Source organism: Biomphalaria glabrata, chromosome 10 (assembly GCF_947242115.1).
Source record: "Biomphalaria glabrata chromosome 10, xgBioGlab47.1, whole genome shotgun sequence".
In the NCBI taxonomy this organism is placed as follows: Eukaryota; Metazoa; Mollusca; class Gastropoda; family Planorbidae; genus Biomphalaria; species Biomphalaria glabrata.
The window spans coordinates 5,335,945-5,354,059 of NC_074720.1; the positions used below are offsets into that span (position 1 = coordinate 5,335,945).

The window sequence follows — 18,115 nt, forward strand, 5'->3', positions numbered from 1 at the left end:
TTAAAAAAAAATGACAATATATATTTCGTTTTAATGTTTTATGAATTCAGTAAATGAAATATATAAAACACAATATAAAGGGTATGTATAAAAATCCACACCGTTTGACCGGACCTGATAATTAAAAAAATAAGATCCCCTTTCAGATCTTGTGACCTATAGAGCAGATAATCTAAAGGTCATCTGTTTCTATAGTCCATGGTTAACGAGGGTGTCATGTGGCCAGCACAACAACCAACCGCCTTTACTTTTCCCAAACTAAAATAAGGCACCCATTCAAGTTGGGCGGACTCAGGTGCGCCCTTAAAATCCCGAAATTCAATTTCCTGTCTTCACCAGGATTTGAACCTGGTTCGGAAGCCAAGCGCTTTACCTCTAAGACAACACGTGACCACGCCTGACCCTGAAGGAAAGTGGCATGAATATTCCTAAAATTAAACAAAGGCTTTATCTAGTTAAATTTCCCTATTATTCTAATTGGGTATTTTATTCTCGGAAACGTATTGAATAGAATTGAATAAGACTTTGTTTTTTTTGTTTTTTCTGTTGTTCTTTCTGTGATTTTACTTGAAAACCTCAATCATCATCTTTCTATATTATTATATTCTTTTACGTTTCTGATATCTGAGATTTGCTTCGAAATCATTCAAGGCGTGAACAATTCAATTTACATTAAGTTGGGAGCAACTGGCAAATATATTTGTCCATTTTTAAGTTGTTGTTTTTTAATTACACAATTCTCTTTCCGCTTTTTTGAATATATTGATAACGTTATATATATATTTTGTGATTATGGTTGGCTGTCTGGTGGGCTGTACGGCTTGGCAATGAGCTATTGGTCTAAACTGCCCACTGGTTGTGACGTTGCAGGTCAGTGTTCAGGCCTTCTCTAACGATTGGCCTCGCTCTATGACGTGTGACTCAAGAGGCCAACGCTTTATATACATAGAATAAAGAAATCGATAAATCAGTGTAGAAGTTTCTAGATTTCTTTTAATTTTCTAAGCAACCTTTTTAGTATCCCCCTAGATTGCCACCCCCCCCCTCCCGAAAGCGCCACTCACCAGTCTCCACGCAAACACTTTATGCCACCCAATCTTACAACCAGGTTCAAAAAAAAAAAGGCCAATCTTTTCAGTGGCAAGTCTCTTCTTGGTTATGTCAACTTCCTGTGAGCTGAACTGAATCATCTTCCCTTGAAAACGGTCACGTGATGTCAGGGAATTGGCGTTTGATGACCTGCACGTTCTTTTAAACTAACCAATCAGATAGTAACTTTTGGTAGTCAGCTCAAAGGTAGAAATACATTTTTTAGAAAAATGGCAGTCAAATTTTACTTTGATGTATATAATTATTTAACACTGTTATATATATATATTTATATTTAAAATGATTACATTTAAAATTGTTATATATTAAAGTTATATACTGTTATATACAACACCAACTATACTGTTGTTAACTGTTGTTAATTTTTAGCGCCATACTGTTAGTAGACAACTAAACCGCTGTAGGCGTATTATATTTTAACTTGAAATAACTGAAAGAACTTCTTTGCGAACGATACTTAATATAACTTTTATTACAATATAGACAAATTTAACTTGAGATGAAATGAAAACTTAAGTCTTTAGTACTAATATGAAATGTTGTTTTTTTTTTAAAACATAATCTAACTTGCTACAAAAACACATCTATACACTCTGGCAGTCTGGGTCGTCTGGTCTAACGAAGACAGCTGACGACAGTCCCGCTTATCTTGCATCATTCACTTATCATATAGCCACCAACCAATCGCTAACTTTTTTTCTCACCGTCACCATAGAAACACATACACGCTCCATTACAGATGGTAACTATTTATCTATTTCGGTGTTAGCCATTTCGGGCTATTTCCGGCTCGCAATGGAGTAATGTCCAGCCCCTTGAAATGTCCGAATACACTGAAGCCGCTGTAGCTTGCTTCCTTTGGAATCAAGGATCTCCTGTTGTGGTCTAGCAGATTAGCCTGTGAAACAAGCGTCGTAAAATTATATGGCACCGTTATTGCACCCGGGTCCACGACCAATAGTAGCCCAATCAAACTCTCGTAATGAAGTCATAATATCTGCCATGAATAGTTATCGCTCGTAGGATTGGCGTTTTCGATATTGAATGAAACCCCAAAATGACAATTTCTGTCTATATATTTCATGAGAATTGTATGAGTTTTCAAAAGATTTGTAATAATTTTCTGAGATTTCCGGTACTTTTTCGTATATTTTGCAATTTTTAGGAGATTTCCAGGAGCTCCTGGTAAATCAGGAGTCTGCGGGAATTCTGTTATAAGTTATAAAAAGGTTTAATTAAATAATTTACACGTAGAATTAGCGCGGGTCCTTTGAAAGTGCGGAGCCCACTGCGGTCACAAAGGTTGCATTGGCCTAAGGCCGCCCCTGCGAAAAAAAAACGACGTATGGTACGCCGTGGGTCGACTAGCTAATTATATTTCTTTTATTATCTTTTATATTATGGTATATTATAGCAAATTGACATGAATCTTATTATAGTGAGCAGTCCATTAAAGGGAGGCTACTCTTTAAACTTTGATACAATGTTTCATCGAATACTGAGGCCTTCTATTTTTTTAAATACTCCTACTGCTACTAATAATAATAAATATGTAGACAATATAAAAGTACTCTACTAGATAAAATTTAGTTTGTTTTTATTTTAAATGTTTTTTTCTTATTTTAATATTACGCCCAATACGGTACATATTTACTAGCTTAGATAAAGGAAATAATTGTATTAGTAGACCGCAATTTTTGATTTCCTCAAATAAATACACACTTTTGACATGGTAACTATGAATTACATAGTTAGTGTTCCTATAAATATGTGCGACAAATTATGTGTCTGTATGTGACCTAGATCATGCATTTCGTTTGAGATGAAAGCCCATGTGGCTTGTATGTCTAGGGATGGAAAAGGGACAAGCAAAGAAAACCGAGAACTATGAACAATTCTGAACAAAGTTTCTACATTTGTTGTTGTGATACCATAAAATTAGTTGTATTTTTATGCAATGTATCTTTTAGAAAGTGAATAAAAAAAAATAAAAAAATAAAATTACATAGCAAAAAGTTAAGGTATCCTTAATATGAAAATCCATTAACTGTACTATATTCTGGAAATGAAACAAAAATTATAAGTATCCGGATATTATAAGTTACCAGTGACCCACCAATTAAATATGAGACTTATTATCTTCTGCAGGTTATCAAACTAAACGGGATAAGGCCATCAAAATGAAAAGCTCCCCCCCCCTTTTTCCCGGCCCAAAAAAAAAAAAAAAAAAGAAATATTTCTTTGTTCTATATCAGTGTTTCCTAAACCTTTGACCTACTTTTTGTAATGCTGAGCACTCCTCGCACCCAACCCCCCAACCCATTTAAATTTATTAACAGAACATAAATGGGTATTTAAAAAAAATAAACCTAGTTAAGAAGGTGGACCGCGTACCTCCCCCGCCCCCCCCCCCCACCCGGCCAAAGTCTTGCAGTACCCCTTGGCGTACGCGTACCTCACTTTGGAAACACCGTTCTATGTGATGGAATATCAAATACTCTTCTCGCTCCGATAACTCGCTTGTGCTCTTATATTTGAAACCATGACTTTATAATTCAGGTCAGTGGTAGGGCCATAGCGCTATGAAAAAAAAAGCTAGAAGCATGAAATTGAGCTAAACAAAAAAACAATTTTGTTAAAATATTTTAAATCGCACAGAGTTATTAATGTTAGTCTAGATTTATTACAAATTTAATTACACGACTGAGCCAAACTAATTAGTACAATTACACTTTATGATAAGCTTTGTTCTTGTAAATGTACTGGTATGTACGGAACGACTCAGTTTGTAATTGCCACTCTCGACCTCTTGTGTTCTTGAACCAGGACCCTCGGGTAGCCTTACGCTCCTAAGCTATGGGTTCGAACCCTGTCCTCCCAGCACGCGGTGGTTTTTGGCAAGAATGTAACAATATTTCCGTTAACATGTAACTTGAAGTTACGCGTTGCGTGTGAGAGACACGAACCGCTTGACTATCTATCAGGAGGGCTCGAGTTCAAATCTCTACTCAAGATGGGCTGGTTTTTCAGAGCGCCAAAGGGCAGCACTGAGGCATTCTCCCTGATACCCTCCCCCCCCCCCCTCTCCACCAAAGGGATTGGCCAGAGCGCATTTGACCTTTTATAGCAATTTATGACAATTTAAGGCAATTTAAAATAGGCATGTTCTATACTTGAGTTTGCATCCTAGCTCCTGGTTGTCACTTTAACTATTCCCATTACATCTGCGATAATTTAAGTCACAATGTAGCTTTTATTTTGTAAAGGGTTTTTGGATCCGTTACGTCCTATCTGTGTTTCAGCCAAACATTTTAAATGGTAAAACGAAGAATTATGGCAGGAACAATAAATATATTAAAGGATCTCTACTTAAACATTATTGAGGAACATTACCAAGTATAGTTTATTTTTTTAAAATATTCACTTATTCTCATAACAGTCTTCAGACTTACTTTCTATACGTTGATTAACTCTTTCTCTCCGCAATTATTTACCACATTCTGGTGGGATCAACGCTGGTATCGTCTGTTAGGAGAGAAAAGGTTAATTAATAATTATAACCAAACAACTGAAATCAGAAACATCTTCAGCTGTTAGAAGAACAACATTTTTCAATATAAGTGACATTTTCTCACGCTGATGGCATATTGCAACTAACAGTAAACCGCAAGCTACCTATCACTAGGGATCGAGATCGAGTCCCAAGCTGAGCTTTGTTGGCTGAGCGCTTAAAGGCAGCACAGAAACCTCCCAGATACCACTAGTCCACAAAAAGAGATTGAACCGCAGCGCACTGGGCTTGTTATAAGCTTGAAAGTTACATACAACGTAAAATAGCAATTGAAAAAAAAATGAGAATAAATAATTCGAAAGGGTTTAAGCACATTGTTTGCACATGCATCATAGATGATCTCGACTATTCAACTATAAATGAAGAAACAAAAGGATTCTAATTAGTGATGATCAAGATTTGAATGAAAGAAACAATACATTATTCTCAAACATGACCACCACAATACAAACAATACATTGAAATTTATAATTTATTTCATTTGACACCCTCCCCCACATATAATGAAGTATTATATGTTTGTTTATTGTTGTTGTGGGTTTTTTTTTTTGTTGGGAGGGGGAGGTATAAAGGTGATAAACTGTTAATTTAGTATATAGTTCCTGCAATGAAGAATTCTCTAGTGTGAGCGGGACAGATCTCAGTTTCACAATGGCTTATAATTTTTACATTCATTATATGGGCGTTGTTATCGGAGTTGTTGAAGTTGTTTAGTTGTTATATTTGTTGTTTCTTTTACAATTGACTGCAGTTATTATTGTTGTTGTTGGCTTTGTTGTTTTTGGATTCATTGTTATTGGATTGGTTGTAGTTAATTTGTTTTTGTTGTAGTTACTGTTGTTTTATTGTAGTTACTGTTGTTTTATTGTAGTTACTATTGTTTTATTGTAGTTACTATTGTTTTATTGTAGTTACTGTTGTTTTATTGTAGTTACTGTTGTTTTATTGTAGTTACTGTTGTTTTATTGTAGTTACTGTTGTTTTATTGTAGTTACTGTTGTTTTATTGTAGTTTCTATTGTTTTATTATAGTTACTGTTGTTTTATTGTAGTTACTATTGTTTTATTGTAGTTACTGTTGTTTTATTGTAGTTAATATTGTTTTATTGTAGTTACTGTTGTTTTATTGTAGTTACTGTTGTTTTATTGTAGTTACTGTTGTTTTATTGTAGTTACTGTTGTTTTATTGTAGTTACTGTTGTTTTATTGTAGCTACTGTTGTTTTATTGTAGTTACTGTTGTTTTATTGTAGTTACTGTTGTTTTATTATAGTTACTGTTGTTTTATTATAGTTACTGTTGTTTTATTATAGTTACTGTTGTTTTATTGTAGCTACTGTTGTTTTATTGTAGTTACTGTTGTTTTATTGTAGTTACTGTTGTTTTATTGTAGTTACTGTTGTTTTATTGTAGCTACTGTTGTTTTATTGTAGTTACTGTTGTTTTATTGTAGCTACTGTTGTTTTATTGTAGTTACTGTTGTTTTATTGTAGTTACTATTGTTTTATTGTAGTCTTTGTTGTATCTGTTTATTATTCTGTTGTTGTTTGTTTGTTCAGCATCTATTCCATCTGATTATTTCCAGGGTTTTTTTCCCATCATTTTTAAGAATAATTCCTTTTCACCCACATTAGCTACCAGCGTATCCATAGGGACCGCCTTTGAGTTTAAGGGAAAACACAAACTATTTTCCTATTTCAGTTTTTTTTTCTTAAACTTCTGTTATTTCAATTATCCCCCCTTATTAATTTATTGGCGTTTTCTTTAAGACCTTTAGTTTGACAAGCTGCATCTCTTTGTGAAGAGATCGTTTTTAAAGGTCTTGAGTTACAAGAGAGCCAGAGAGGGGACTCAAAGTGAGAACTCTTGTTTGAAAGTGATACGTTAGATGGAAAAAAATACGTGGCGGCTTTGGGTCAAACGTTGATGGGGAAAAAATTAATTTGTTTTGTTATGTTTAAATATTGATTTTGACGTGAGTCAAACAACGTGCAAAAGAGAGGTCTGTTATTAAAGGAATCATTTTAAAAAAAAAGAAAGAATGAGAAAAAGAGAGAGTGAAAGAGAGACAGAGAGGGAGGGAGAGAAAGAAAGAGGGAGAGAAAGAGAGTGAAGGAGAGAAAGAGAGGGAAAAAAGAGAGAGAAAGAGAGAGTGAAAGAAAGAGAGAGAGGGAGAGAGACAGAGAAAGAGGGAGAGAGAGAAAGAGAGAGAGAGAGAAAGAGAGTGAAGGAAAGAAAGAGGGGGGAAGAGAGAGAAAGAAGGAGAAATAGAGAGAGAGAGAGAAAGAGAGAGGAGAAGAGAGAGAGGGAGAGAAAGAGAGAGAGAAAGAGAGAAAGAAAGAGGGAGAGAGAGAAAGAGAGAGAGAGAAGGAGAGAGAGAGAGAAAGAGAGAGAGAAGGAGAGAGAGAAAAATGAGAACAAAAGCGAAGAGAATGAGACGGTGGTGCGTGAGAAAGATTAAACTGAGGGTTAGGGTTAAGGAATGGGATAGAGAGAAAGAGAGAGAACGACGAGACGTCTAATAGAAAGGGAGAAGGTAAAGTGTGGCCTAATCGTTTCCTCCTACGATCGGTTCCACCCGGGCGCCACTATGAGGCAGAGTAGCATGCCCGGGTTTTTGTCAGGTACAAAAAATAATTGTGCAAAGTTTCAACTTGGTCCGAGAATAGGTATGGTAGAAATAACGTGGTCAAAATTTATACTAGACAGAGGCAGACAGAAAGAATTGATATAAGCTTTGTAATTACTTTGTATTACTAGTGATTAGATAAGAAATTTCATTCTACAGTGCTGAAAAGTACTCAATAATTGGTTTAGTAAAATACTTAGCGTATCGATACTTCGTATTCTGTACACGGGACACACCACAAAGTTGCTTCATTAAATGAATATCGCCAATAAGATATATGCTGTTGTCATGATGTAGACATGCTGGGTGCATTGCGCTTACAACTTTACTTTAATATTTATTCATATTCATCTGACCAATTTTAAATATCACTATGACGCTGGTTTAATTTTTGCCTTACCTTCCCCATGGAGATATGCCATGGTCGATTCACAAAAGTTTTATTTAAAAAAACAAACAATTATTCTATACCTATAGACTGCGGATCTGTAAATCAGTATATGTGATGCTAAAATCTTCAGAGTATAACAGATTTAGTGAAAGCAACTGGCATTCGACTGTGTAATGTATTGTATGTTTCAAGGTTTTAGTTTTTGGCCCCCCCAAAAAGTCACTATACGATTGGTATTCCGAATAATGAACTCGTTTTAGATTTATAAGTCTGTTAATTTAAAAATGCATAATTAATACGATTTAGACGGATATGTAAACAAACAAAACCAAAAATAAAAAACGATAAGTAAAAGTTAAAGGAAATTTGGATAGAAACTACTGAAACTATATAACAGTAGTTTGGAATTTTAAAGCCTGCTCCAAATTTATGCCAAAATTTAAACGCAATTTACGACTGGTTTGAATTTTTCAGAGAGAGAGAGAGAATGCAAAATACAGAGAATGAAGGACCAAAAGAGAGAGAGAGAGAGAGAGCAAATGAACAGAGAGAGTGCGACAATGAAAGCACAAGAAGAGACCAAATAAGAGAGACAGAGCCAAAACAAAAATCAAAAGAGATGCAGAAAGCTTGAGAGAGAAAGAGAAACCAAAGATAGAGAGAAATTAAAAGAGAGAGAGAGAGAGAGCAAAGTTAGTGAGAGATATAACAAGAGAGAAACAAAGAAAGAGAAATCAATCAAGAGAGGGAGACACAACAAGAGAGTGAGAGAGAAAAAAACGGGCGAATGAAAAGACAAACCTTCAATTCTTAGATCAGCAAAAATAATAGCAAGTCGTTCATTGAAAGATGATATCACTTCAATGTATCATATGTACAGATTTGAACATTTTTATGGCACATTTTGTTGGTTTTGGAAACAAGCGAAGTTGTCATCATTTCTTTTTTTTTTTCTTCTCTATATTTAAATTAAATTAATTTTACCCTTACCGCTGAAGATCAAACCAGATTTATGCCGCCTACAACGGATCTATTTTATTCAGAACTCTAGACGCATAAATATGTAAATTTCCTTAACTCTTGGTGTCATACTCTAGGAATAGTTGATCACAAGTTCAATAAGGTCAGGCAAGAAATGTATATATGTTACTAGAGTGTGTGTGTGTGTGTGTGCCTGGTGGTTGGGGAGAGTGAGTGGGTGTTTCGATCGTAGGGTGTTACAAAGCTCTTTTTTGGTGCCCAATTGCGCTTTGGGACAAGTGGAGTAGCTACATCATTGGGTTGGCATCATTGGGGTGGCATCATTGGGGTGACATCATTGGGTTGGCACCCCTTTCAGACGTTGGGATCTATGGAGGCATATGACTTCAAGCTCATCTGCTTCTATAGCCGACGGTTAATGAGGCTGTCATGTGCCCAGCACAACGACCAACCGCTTATGCTTCCGCTACGTATTTCAGATATCCATTCGAGTCGGGTGGACTTGGAGGCATCCTAAAAATTCAAAAGCTTAACATTGCGGTCTTCACCAGGACTCGAACTCGTGACCTCTCGGTTAGGAAGCCAAGCGCTTTACCACTCGGTTACAACAAGCGAACACAATTATTTTTCATAAGTATGATTTTAATTATTGACGGGCTGTTAGCTAGTTTTTTTTTCTTGGAATGTAGGTATCAAGATTCATGGGATTCATTCATTGCTATTTCACTTGTTCCTTGGTGTTAACATCTAGCGGGCTCTCTTTCTCAATCATGTAAAGCATTTAAAAGCGATTGCATTTCCAAGTTGGTAGACGGTTCAGAGAGGTCAAAGGGCAGTATATATGGAGAGGTCATAGAGCAGTGTATACGCGAGGTCATGAGACAGTGTATATGCGAGGTCATGGGACAGTGTATATGCGAGGTCATGGGACAGTGTATATGTGAAGTCATGGGACAGTGTATATGTGAGGTCACGGGACAATGTATATGCGAGGGCATGGGACAGTGTATATGCGAGGTCATGTGGCAGTGTATATGCGAGGTCACGGGGCAGTGTATATGCGAGGTCACGAGGCAGTGTATATGTGAGGTCATGTTGCAGTGTATATGTGAGTTCATGTTGCAGTGTATATGTGAGGTCATGTTGCAGTGTATATGTGAGGTCATGTTGCAGTGTATATGCGAGATCGGGTGGGGGGGGGGAGGGGGCGTTGCATATGCGAAGTAAGATGGCAGTGCGTAGGGTAGGTCAAAGGGCAGTTTATAAACGATGTGGTAGGGCAGTATAAAACGTAGATTAAAGGGCATTGTATATGGGGAGGTCATAAAGCAGTTTATAGACGATAGGGCAGTGTACATTGGAGGGCAGTGTGGGAGCTCAGAGGGCAGTTAGAGATGATGTCAGACACTCAGAGGGCAGTTAGAGATGATGTCAGACACTCAGAGGGCGGTTAGAGATGATGTCAGACACTCAGAGGGCGGTTAGAGATGATGTCAGACACTCAGAGGGCGGTTAGAGATGATGTCAGACACTCAGAGGGCGGTTAGAGATGATGTCAGACACTCAGAGGGCGGTTAGAGATGATGTCAGACACTGAGAGGGCAGTGTAAATCGGATGTTAAAGACCAGTGTATATGGAAGGTCAGTTTGTAGACGATACCCGAGGGCAAATGAGGTCAGGGAGGCAGTGTTTATGGTAGTGTTAAGATGGACAGTGTATAGGCGAGGTCAGAGAGCAGTTTATAGGTAAAGTCAGAGGCTAGTAGCTATTTTTACGTTAAAAAAAATCAGATTTTTTCTTCAGTATTGTTAGTCTGCCCCCTCCCTCTCCCAATATTTTTTTTTTAAAGTACTGCACTTCAGAACCTCCATTCTTCCGTTCATTTAGTTTAAGCAGTCAAGCAGAAATCATTAACTCAAAGTCTCCATCTCCTTCCGTGAATAGATTGCCTAGTACAGTGGTGCTTAACCTTTTTGGGACTAAGGGCCAAATACGTTTTTAACATTCTTGTCACAGGCCGCATTACCGAAAGAAAAAAAGCCAAATGTAAAATAAAAAATAAATAAATATGGAATTATTCTCCCTAGATAAACTTTGTTATTAACTCCACATTTACAACAGCATCTCTCAATACTGTAAGACGTTTTTCCTTTTTAACAAACAATAATTTATTACCAATTTTTTATTAAATATTTGTTTAATTTTTTTTTTAATTATGTGACATCTTCGACAATGAATAATTGTGCAAAGTCTTAACCTGATCCGCGATTGGGAAGTGGGATAAACAGCCTGTACAGGACAGACAGATAGAATTACGTAAGAGTCATCATGTCAACTGCTACTGGGCTTCTGCTGCTGCGGTTGATCATGCATTGTGGGCAGACGTTTCAAGGGGCCAGATAGCAGCTAGCCACGGAGTCCCTGATTAGGCACGGGCGCAGTAATTTGAGCATCACTGAATAGCGAGGACGTCAATATGTTGACAATAGGTGGCATTAAGTATGCCTTGTTGAGGGTGACAGCTGAACAGTGGAACAGAAGTGGCACTGCACGACTTTTTCATTGCGCTAAAACCTGAACGTCAATGACACGATGCCATTTCTCGATCACCTGAGTAGTTAACTTAGCAAATTGGTTTTAGTATTGTATTTCTACTTTTTTTCTTGTTTAAAGTCACCATCGAGTCTCACCCTTTTTTAAACTGCCCTGTGTCCAGTGGCGTAGCTAGGGTGGCGGGAGGAGAAGGGGGGGGGAGAATTTGAGAATCCCCGGGCTCACAAATGAGTGTTTTTTACATTAAAAATCAAATAGTAAGCAAAATGCAGGGGCCCCCAAAGAGGTTAAGGCTCCCACCGAGCCCCTAAACGATGAAAAATTCGTAGCTACGCCCCTGCCTGTGTTTGTTAACTTTGACAGCTAAACATCTTTTCATCGGGTCTATATAGAGCTCCGTGGTGAAGTCTACTTCTGTCTTCACCGACGTGATGTTGAGTGTATTTTTAGCTTGTGCTTCTATTCTCTGCTGCCCTATTCACTAGTAGGTCTGTCCGTGATGGGACTTACATTAGAACCAGTAGAAAGAGATTAACTTGACACTAATAACAGGGTCACGTCAGTCAAAACCAAAGTTTCTAATATAATATCCCAAGAAAAACAAAGCTCTTTTAAGAAGTAATTCTTTCCCCAATTAAATTTTTTTTATGGGGAGACCTACTTTAATGGCCTTTATATTTTTACAAAGCTTATATGTCTGTCTGTCTGTCTGGTAAAAAGTGTTACATGTTATTTCTCCCACACCTATAATTGGATCAAGTTAAAACTTTGCAAAATTTATTCATTGACATAGACAAGATATTTATCAGTAAAAAAAAAACAACCAATTTGACAATTAATTACTGGTAAATATTTTTTTTTGTTTAATTGCAACATGGAAACTGATCTTTCAGTATTCACAGATATGGCTACATTTGTTGGGTTTAGCCCCTTTAAATAATGGTTAACGCTATTTCTTCCTCAGATATTCTCCGATCAACTTGATAATTTAAACAATTATCATTATACCTAACAAAACATGAATCAGCAAACAAAAATACTCTATTATATGTTTATATTTGCTTATTCAACACATTATAACTATGTAAGTACACGCCTCTTACAAATATTCTGAACTAGATGTAGAGTTCTTATATCAGTTAATTTCTGGTGGGCCCTCTTGATATCTGCTGAAAGCGAAAAAAGGTTATAAACTAATATTTATTAAATTCAATACTTGGTTCATTTTGTATGTTATTACTTTTATATGTATTTATTTATTTTCTGTGCTATGATATTACAATATATTTCGATAACGCTTTTTCATTTAGCCAAATAGTCGGCTTTAGTTATATTTGACATCAATTTTTCATAGAACCTCTAACTTTGACCTTAAACATAAACCATCTCTAGAAAAGTAGATTAATTATGTCTATATTTCAATATAGCGGTGGTTGAGCGGTAAAGCGCATGGCTTCCGAACCGGGGGTTCCTGGTTCGAATCCTGGTTAAGACTGAGATTTTTAAGTTCGGGATCTTTGGGCGCCTCTGAGTCTACCCAGCTCTAATGGGTGTCTGACATTAGTTGGGAACGTAGAGACGGTTGGTCGTTGTGCTGGCCACATGACACACTCGTTTACTGTAGGCCACAGAAGCAGATGACCTTTACATCATCTGCCCTATAGACTACAACGTATTTGGTTGACCGGGCTAACTATCAAATTGTGTGTGCCTTCGTTTAAAAATATTTTAAGTTCTTCCGTTCTGCAGCAGTAATCGCAATGCTTCTTAATATGTAGTGCCATAGTAGGCAGCAGAGTAAAACCCTCTCTGAACCCCAAAAGATTGCAAAGAAAAATGTTTAAGCATATATTTGTACTCCTGACACCATTGCTTCGCCCTGTCTGACTCATATAGCGACTGGTTCACCTCATCATTCTATGCACACCTCAGGTAGTTACATTCTGTATCCTTAAAAAAAAATAATTAATGCCTAATTCATCCCTCCTAAGAGTTTCAATCATAAATTGTGATTAATACACTACCAGTAGGCTTCGGGCAGGAGGGGGCTCGACTACCCACCTAGAAATAGGCAAAGGTCGAATTCAAGCTTCTGCTGCCTTGCAGATATACTCAATCATTGGAAAGGTTTCGGGAGCCGATCACGAAGAATAATCAGGAGCCGACGACCTTTACTCAGCCTGCAGCGTACAGTGCTACACTCTGACAGAGCCTTACGCAGCCTGTAGCGTACAGTGCTACACTCTGACAGAGCCTTACGCAGCCTGCAGCGTACAGTGCTACACTCTGACAGAGCCTTACGCAGCCTGCAGCGTACATTGCTACACTCTGACAGAGCCTGCGACGCCGCTGACCCCAAACCATATCGGCACTCGCCCTTCATTTTGGTAGATCAGCTGCGTGGAGAGGCGGCTACATAGCTAATGCTCAAACTTCTTTTCCAAGAGATGATGTATAGCCGCTTCGCAACGGAAGGAGGGCATATATACTGCCACTAAGATGACTGTCTGGTCGTGCGGCTTGCACGCTAGACTGTCCTTCTGTCGTCTCGATGGTCCCGGGTTCAAACCCTGCCCGCTCCCATCCCCCGACGTTATCTCCAACTCTGAAGATACATCAAACATTTAAAAAAATTTAAAAACATTTTACCACTTTTCCAGTAATAGCAAAAGACACTTGTTGGGGCACCATTGCTGACTCTTTCAAAACAATTTGCTAGCATTCCCCTCGCTAAATAGCCATTCTCTCTATAACAAGCTGAGAATTATAATGTATTTAAACCTTGAGGTCTTCCACCCATCAACCCTTTGCAATCTAGGATAAGTTTTGAGAGTATCACTTACCGTCATAAGCAATCAATAAATAAAATATGTTCTCAGCTGCTGGATTTGAAAGGCTATTATAACAAGACAAAGGAAGGAGAGGCATTTATTATGTCATATACGGTAGCAATAAAAGGGGAAAAAAAGTGTTATTTTTTAATTTTGCTGACCTAAGCGGGTTGTGTAATGTCTATATGTTGTAATAAAGGATGGGGTCGTTTGTGTTTGACAATTAAGTGATAACGCTTTATTGCCTTTGCGACCGAATTTCCTCAGGGTGAAAGCCGTTGTCACGTATGCGCTAGAATGAGAATATTCCAATCGAATTTACCCTGGTAGATAAGTGGGAGATCAGAATAAAATAATAAGCTAGTTATCAATAACATTAATTGTATAGTTTTTACAAAAAGAAAAGGATGAAATCATTGCTATTTTATATTTTCCCAAATTTGCATATTCTTTACAATTAATTGCACAGGATCGATTTCTGTTTGTTTTCTTGTTTAATGTTATGCTACGGATGTCTGCTTGCTGGTGATTGTAATAAATATAATTATTTCCCTTTGCTTCATCATTCGTTGCAGTTACCTTCCTTGTAGAGGCGGCGCCCTGCATTAGAAATCTAGCCTTAGAATTTCAATAATAATAATAATAATAATTTTATTTATAAAGCGCTGTTAGCAAACAAAATGTAGGCTCAAGGCGCTGTGATAACATTACAAACATTAATACGTCAGCTAAAATAACAAACTAATCTTAAAAAGTTTTAAACAGATAGGTTTTAATGTTCTTCTTGAAAGTAGTGTAGCATGATGTCTGTCTAAGATCAAACCTTTGGTCCGTGCACTGAAAAAGCCCGCAGACCGTAGCTTTTGATGGAGAAACGTGGCACCACTAGAAGCGTAGAGTCCATTGAGCGCAGGGCTCTCTGAGGGACATATGGAGTGATCCGTTCTCTAAGGTACAAGGGCATTTCTTTATTGTAGATACACTGTTGACAAAGTGTGGCCACCTTATAGTCGATTCTCGCATTCACAGGAAGCCACATCTGTACCTGTGGTAATATCCAACCCTATATCAGCCCTATCAGTTGTTTTATTTTCTTAATATTGTTCTTCCCTTTCTCTGTCTGAAATGACCGCGCGAAAATAAAAAATATTTGCAAATTTACATATTTTAATCCACTGCCTTGTCGTCGCTGGACTGTCGACAATCCCAGGTTCATACCCTGCCCGCTGCCATCTCCCGTCGTCCTGTGGGAGGTTTGGACAAAGGAGTAAATTATTTTCAACTCTGAAGGACCATCCGAAACATGTAAAACATCAAACACATAAAAAAAAGAATTTTGTATTTTAATAACACATTTACATTTCAAAATTTAACATCAACAATATCATTTTTTTTAAATCTTTTTTTAATTCATTCCAATAACACAATAAACATCGTATTTTAATTTTCATTATGAAATGTCGGTGCAAAATTATTTAAATTAGAAATATTTTTTTTCCAGAGTTGTATTTTGATTACTCGGCAAAATGTTCAGGTTATTGCATCGTGAAACAGGAAATTTATGTAGATTTAGTTATTCGGCTTTATGTTTAAATCTAGGCTACAGACCAATTGGCAATTTGTTTAAAGCTGCCATCTTTAACAGTTTGTTTTTTTGGGGGGACGACGCCTTGCAGAACTTAATGAACTCCGGAAACAGAAGAGCTAGATGTATTTGTTGTCAGGCATCGCGTGACACTCAAGTCTGCATAGTTCAGTGTTGCCAGATACTTTGTTTGCTAATTAACTTCGTTTTGAAAAGGATTCTGGGTCAGGGCTAGGGTTAGTAAACACTTGTGTACATGAATTATTCTTTCTAATCTTCTAGCCAAATATGTTCTGTGTATTTCTAATTGAATTTTTATTTTCATTGTTTTTCTGTGAAGGATAAAAACCGGAAGTAAAATTTGATTCTATTCAGTAAAGACGTATAGCTCGGGAAGAGATTTCAACTAAAACGTTTGTAACCAGCGGCGTAACTATGGGAGGGCGGGTTGTGCGGCCGCCCCGGACTGGGTGAAAGTTAAATCTACTTGCCATGTATGGATCAGCTTTGATATAAGAACGATACAGAGAAGATTTTAATGACCACTGCGCAAGGATGATACACACAATTTGGAAGCGTTCCATATTTATAGGGCTTTTTCATTTCACGGACCAAAGGTTTGGAACTCACTACCCATTGATCTCAGACAGACAACATGCTACACCACTTTTAAGAAGACCTATCTGTTCAAAACTTTTTTTTTTAGATTAGTTTGTCATTGTAGCTGTCGTGTTTGTGTTTGTAATGTTATTACAGCGCCTTGAGTCTACATTTTGTTTGTTAACAGCGCTTTATAAATAAAATTATTATTATTATTATTATATTTTTTAATATTGTTAAATTATATAGACGGTTTAAAAAGCCAAAAAAATGTGACCTAAAGCCAAATAAAGAGTTGAAAAGAAGCGCCAAACAAGAGAGTCCAAAAAGAAAAAGATGCCTAAAGGCACTAAAAGCCAAATGGATTCCCACGATGCAGTGGCGTAGCAAGGTAACCGTGAGCCCGGGTTCATTGAATCCCCCTCGAGCCATGGATGCTACGCCACTGCCACGATGACTATGCTAAATGAATAGTCAAATACCGAGGTTTACTTTTTTTTAACAAAGACATGGTGATGCCCTGATTCCATCAATCTAGTTTGTCTTGTCTGGGATCGAGACCTGGTGATTACCGTCAAACAACGCAAACTAAAACCATATATCCATGCTACAAGGTCATCATGCCTCGTAAAGACCCTTCACACTGAGAAAGACAAGATCAAAGAATGGACGGGCCTGCCGTTGGAGAAGATTTTTAGGCACGAGGAAAACAAAGGAGAGAAATGGAGAGAAGCTGTTAACGAATCATGTGTGGTGCCTCCCTCAACTGTCCATCAGAAGCCACTTTGTTCCTCCGTGCGTACGTGCTAAATAGATAATAAACTATGACATGATTCCTTACAAGTTGTGGGTCGATTATTTGCTTGTATTTCATGACTTGGCTTCAAATCTCTTTGGAGCTTTTTTTTATTTCAACCCCCTCTGTCTGTCTGTCTGTCTGTCTGTCTGTCTGTCTGTCTCTCTGTCTGGTGCAATGTTTGTACACGTTATTTCTCCCACGCCCAATCTCGGATCAAGTTGAGACTTTACACAATTATTTGTTGTATCTAACATTAAAAAAAAAAAAGAATCAATAAAAAAAAATCTACCATTTGGTTAATTAATTATTGTAATTGATTTTTGTATTGGCATCGAACAAGGGAAATAATGCTACTTATTGAGAGATATATTACTCATAGTCTATAGTCTCTGGCAATATATGAATCAATAAAAAAATATTAACCAATTTGTTAATCAATTAGTTGTAGTTAACTTCATTTTGTTCTATATAGAGATATTGAGATATATATCCCGGAAAAAATGAGTTTATTTAAAAAAAAAAGCTTTTTTTTTTTCATTTTGTTTTTTGTTGTTTAAATAAGCCTTAGAAATTAGTTTTTCTAACTTAACTTCAATAACTTTTTTTTTTTTTGATTTTTTTTTTCATATTATTTTTTAAGAGGTTAAAACATTTTTATAAAGAGTTTATGTATGTGTCGGATCAAAATCCATAGAGTACCCGGTTGTCAAAAAATTATAAATATTTAAGAAGAAAAATAACTCTTTCCAGGCCGTAGACGATTGAGATGTGTGAGAAAGATTATATAGAGGTCGTGACTATCATAAGGCCATTAAATATGAAAGAAGAGTCAATCTGTGGTAGCAGAAGTCTCAATAATTTTACACACTTTAAACGTCTAGCTTTGAGAGTTGGTTGAAATAAAGCTTAGATTCAAGCGTCTTATAATACTTCCAGGTCAAAAACTAAAGACCTTGACAGAAGATAATAATAAAAGTAACTGTTTAGTACGCTATTGACAAAACATACTGTAGGCTCCAGGAGTTTTAAGAAAATAGCAATCACTAAACGTAAGCTCACTTAAAGC

General features: G+C 36.9%; 1 protein-coding gene and 1 non-coding gene across 4 annotated transcripts in view; both read left to right on the top strand.

The window, feature by feature from the left end:
* Positions 1-18,115, top strand: part of LOC106074129 (uncharacterized) — an 86,419-nt gene that overhangs the window by 20,957 nt on the left and 47,347 nt on the right. The window lies entirely within an intron of this gene.
* LOC129928891 (U6 spliceosomal RNA) lies at positions 16,132-16,240 on the top strand. The gene has a single exon (XR_008780418.1). It is a non-coding gene; the product is annotated as a U6 spliceosomal RNA (small nuclear RNA).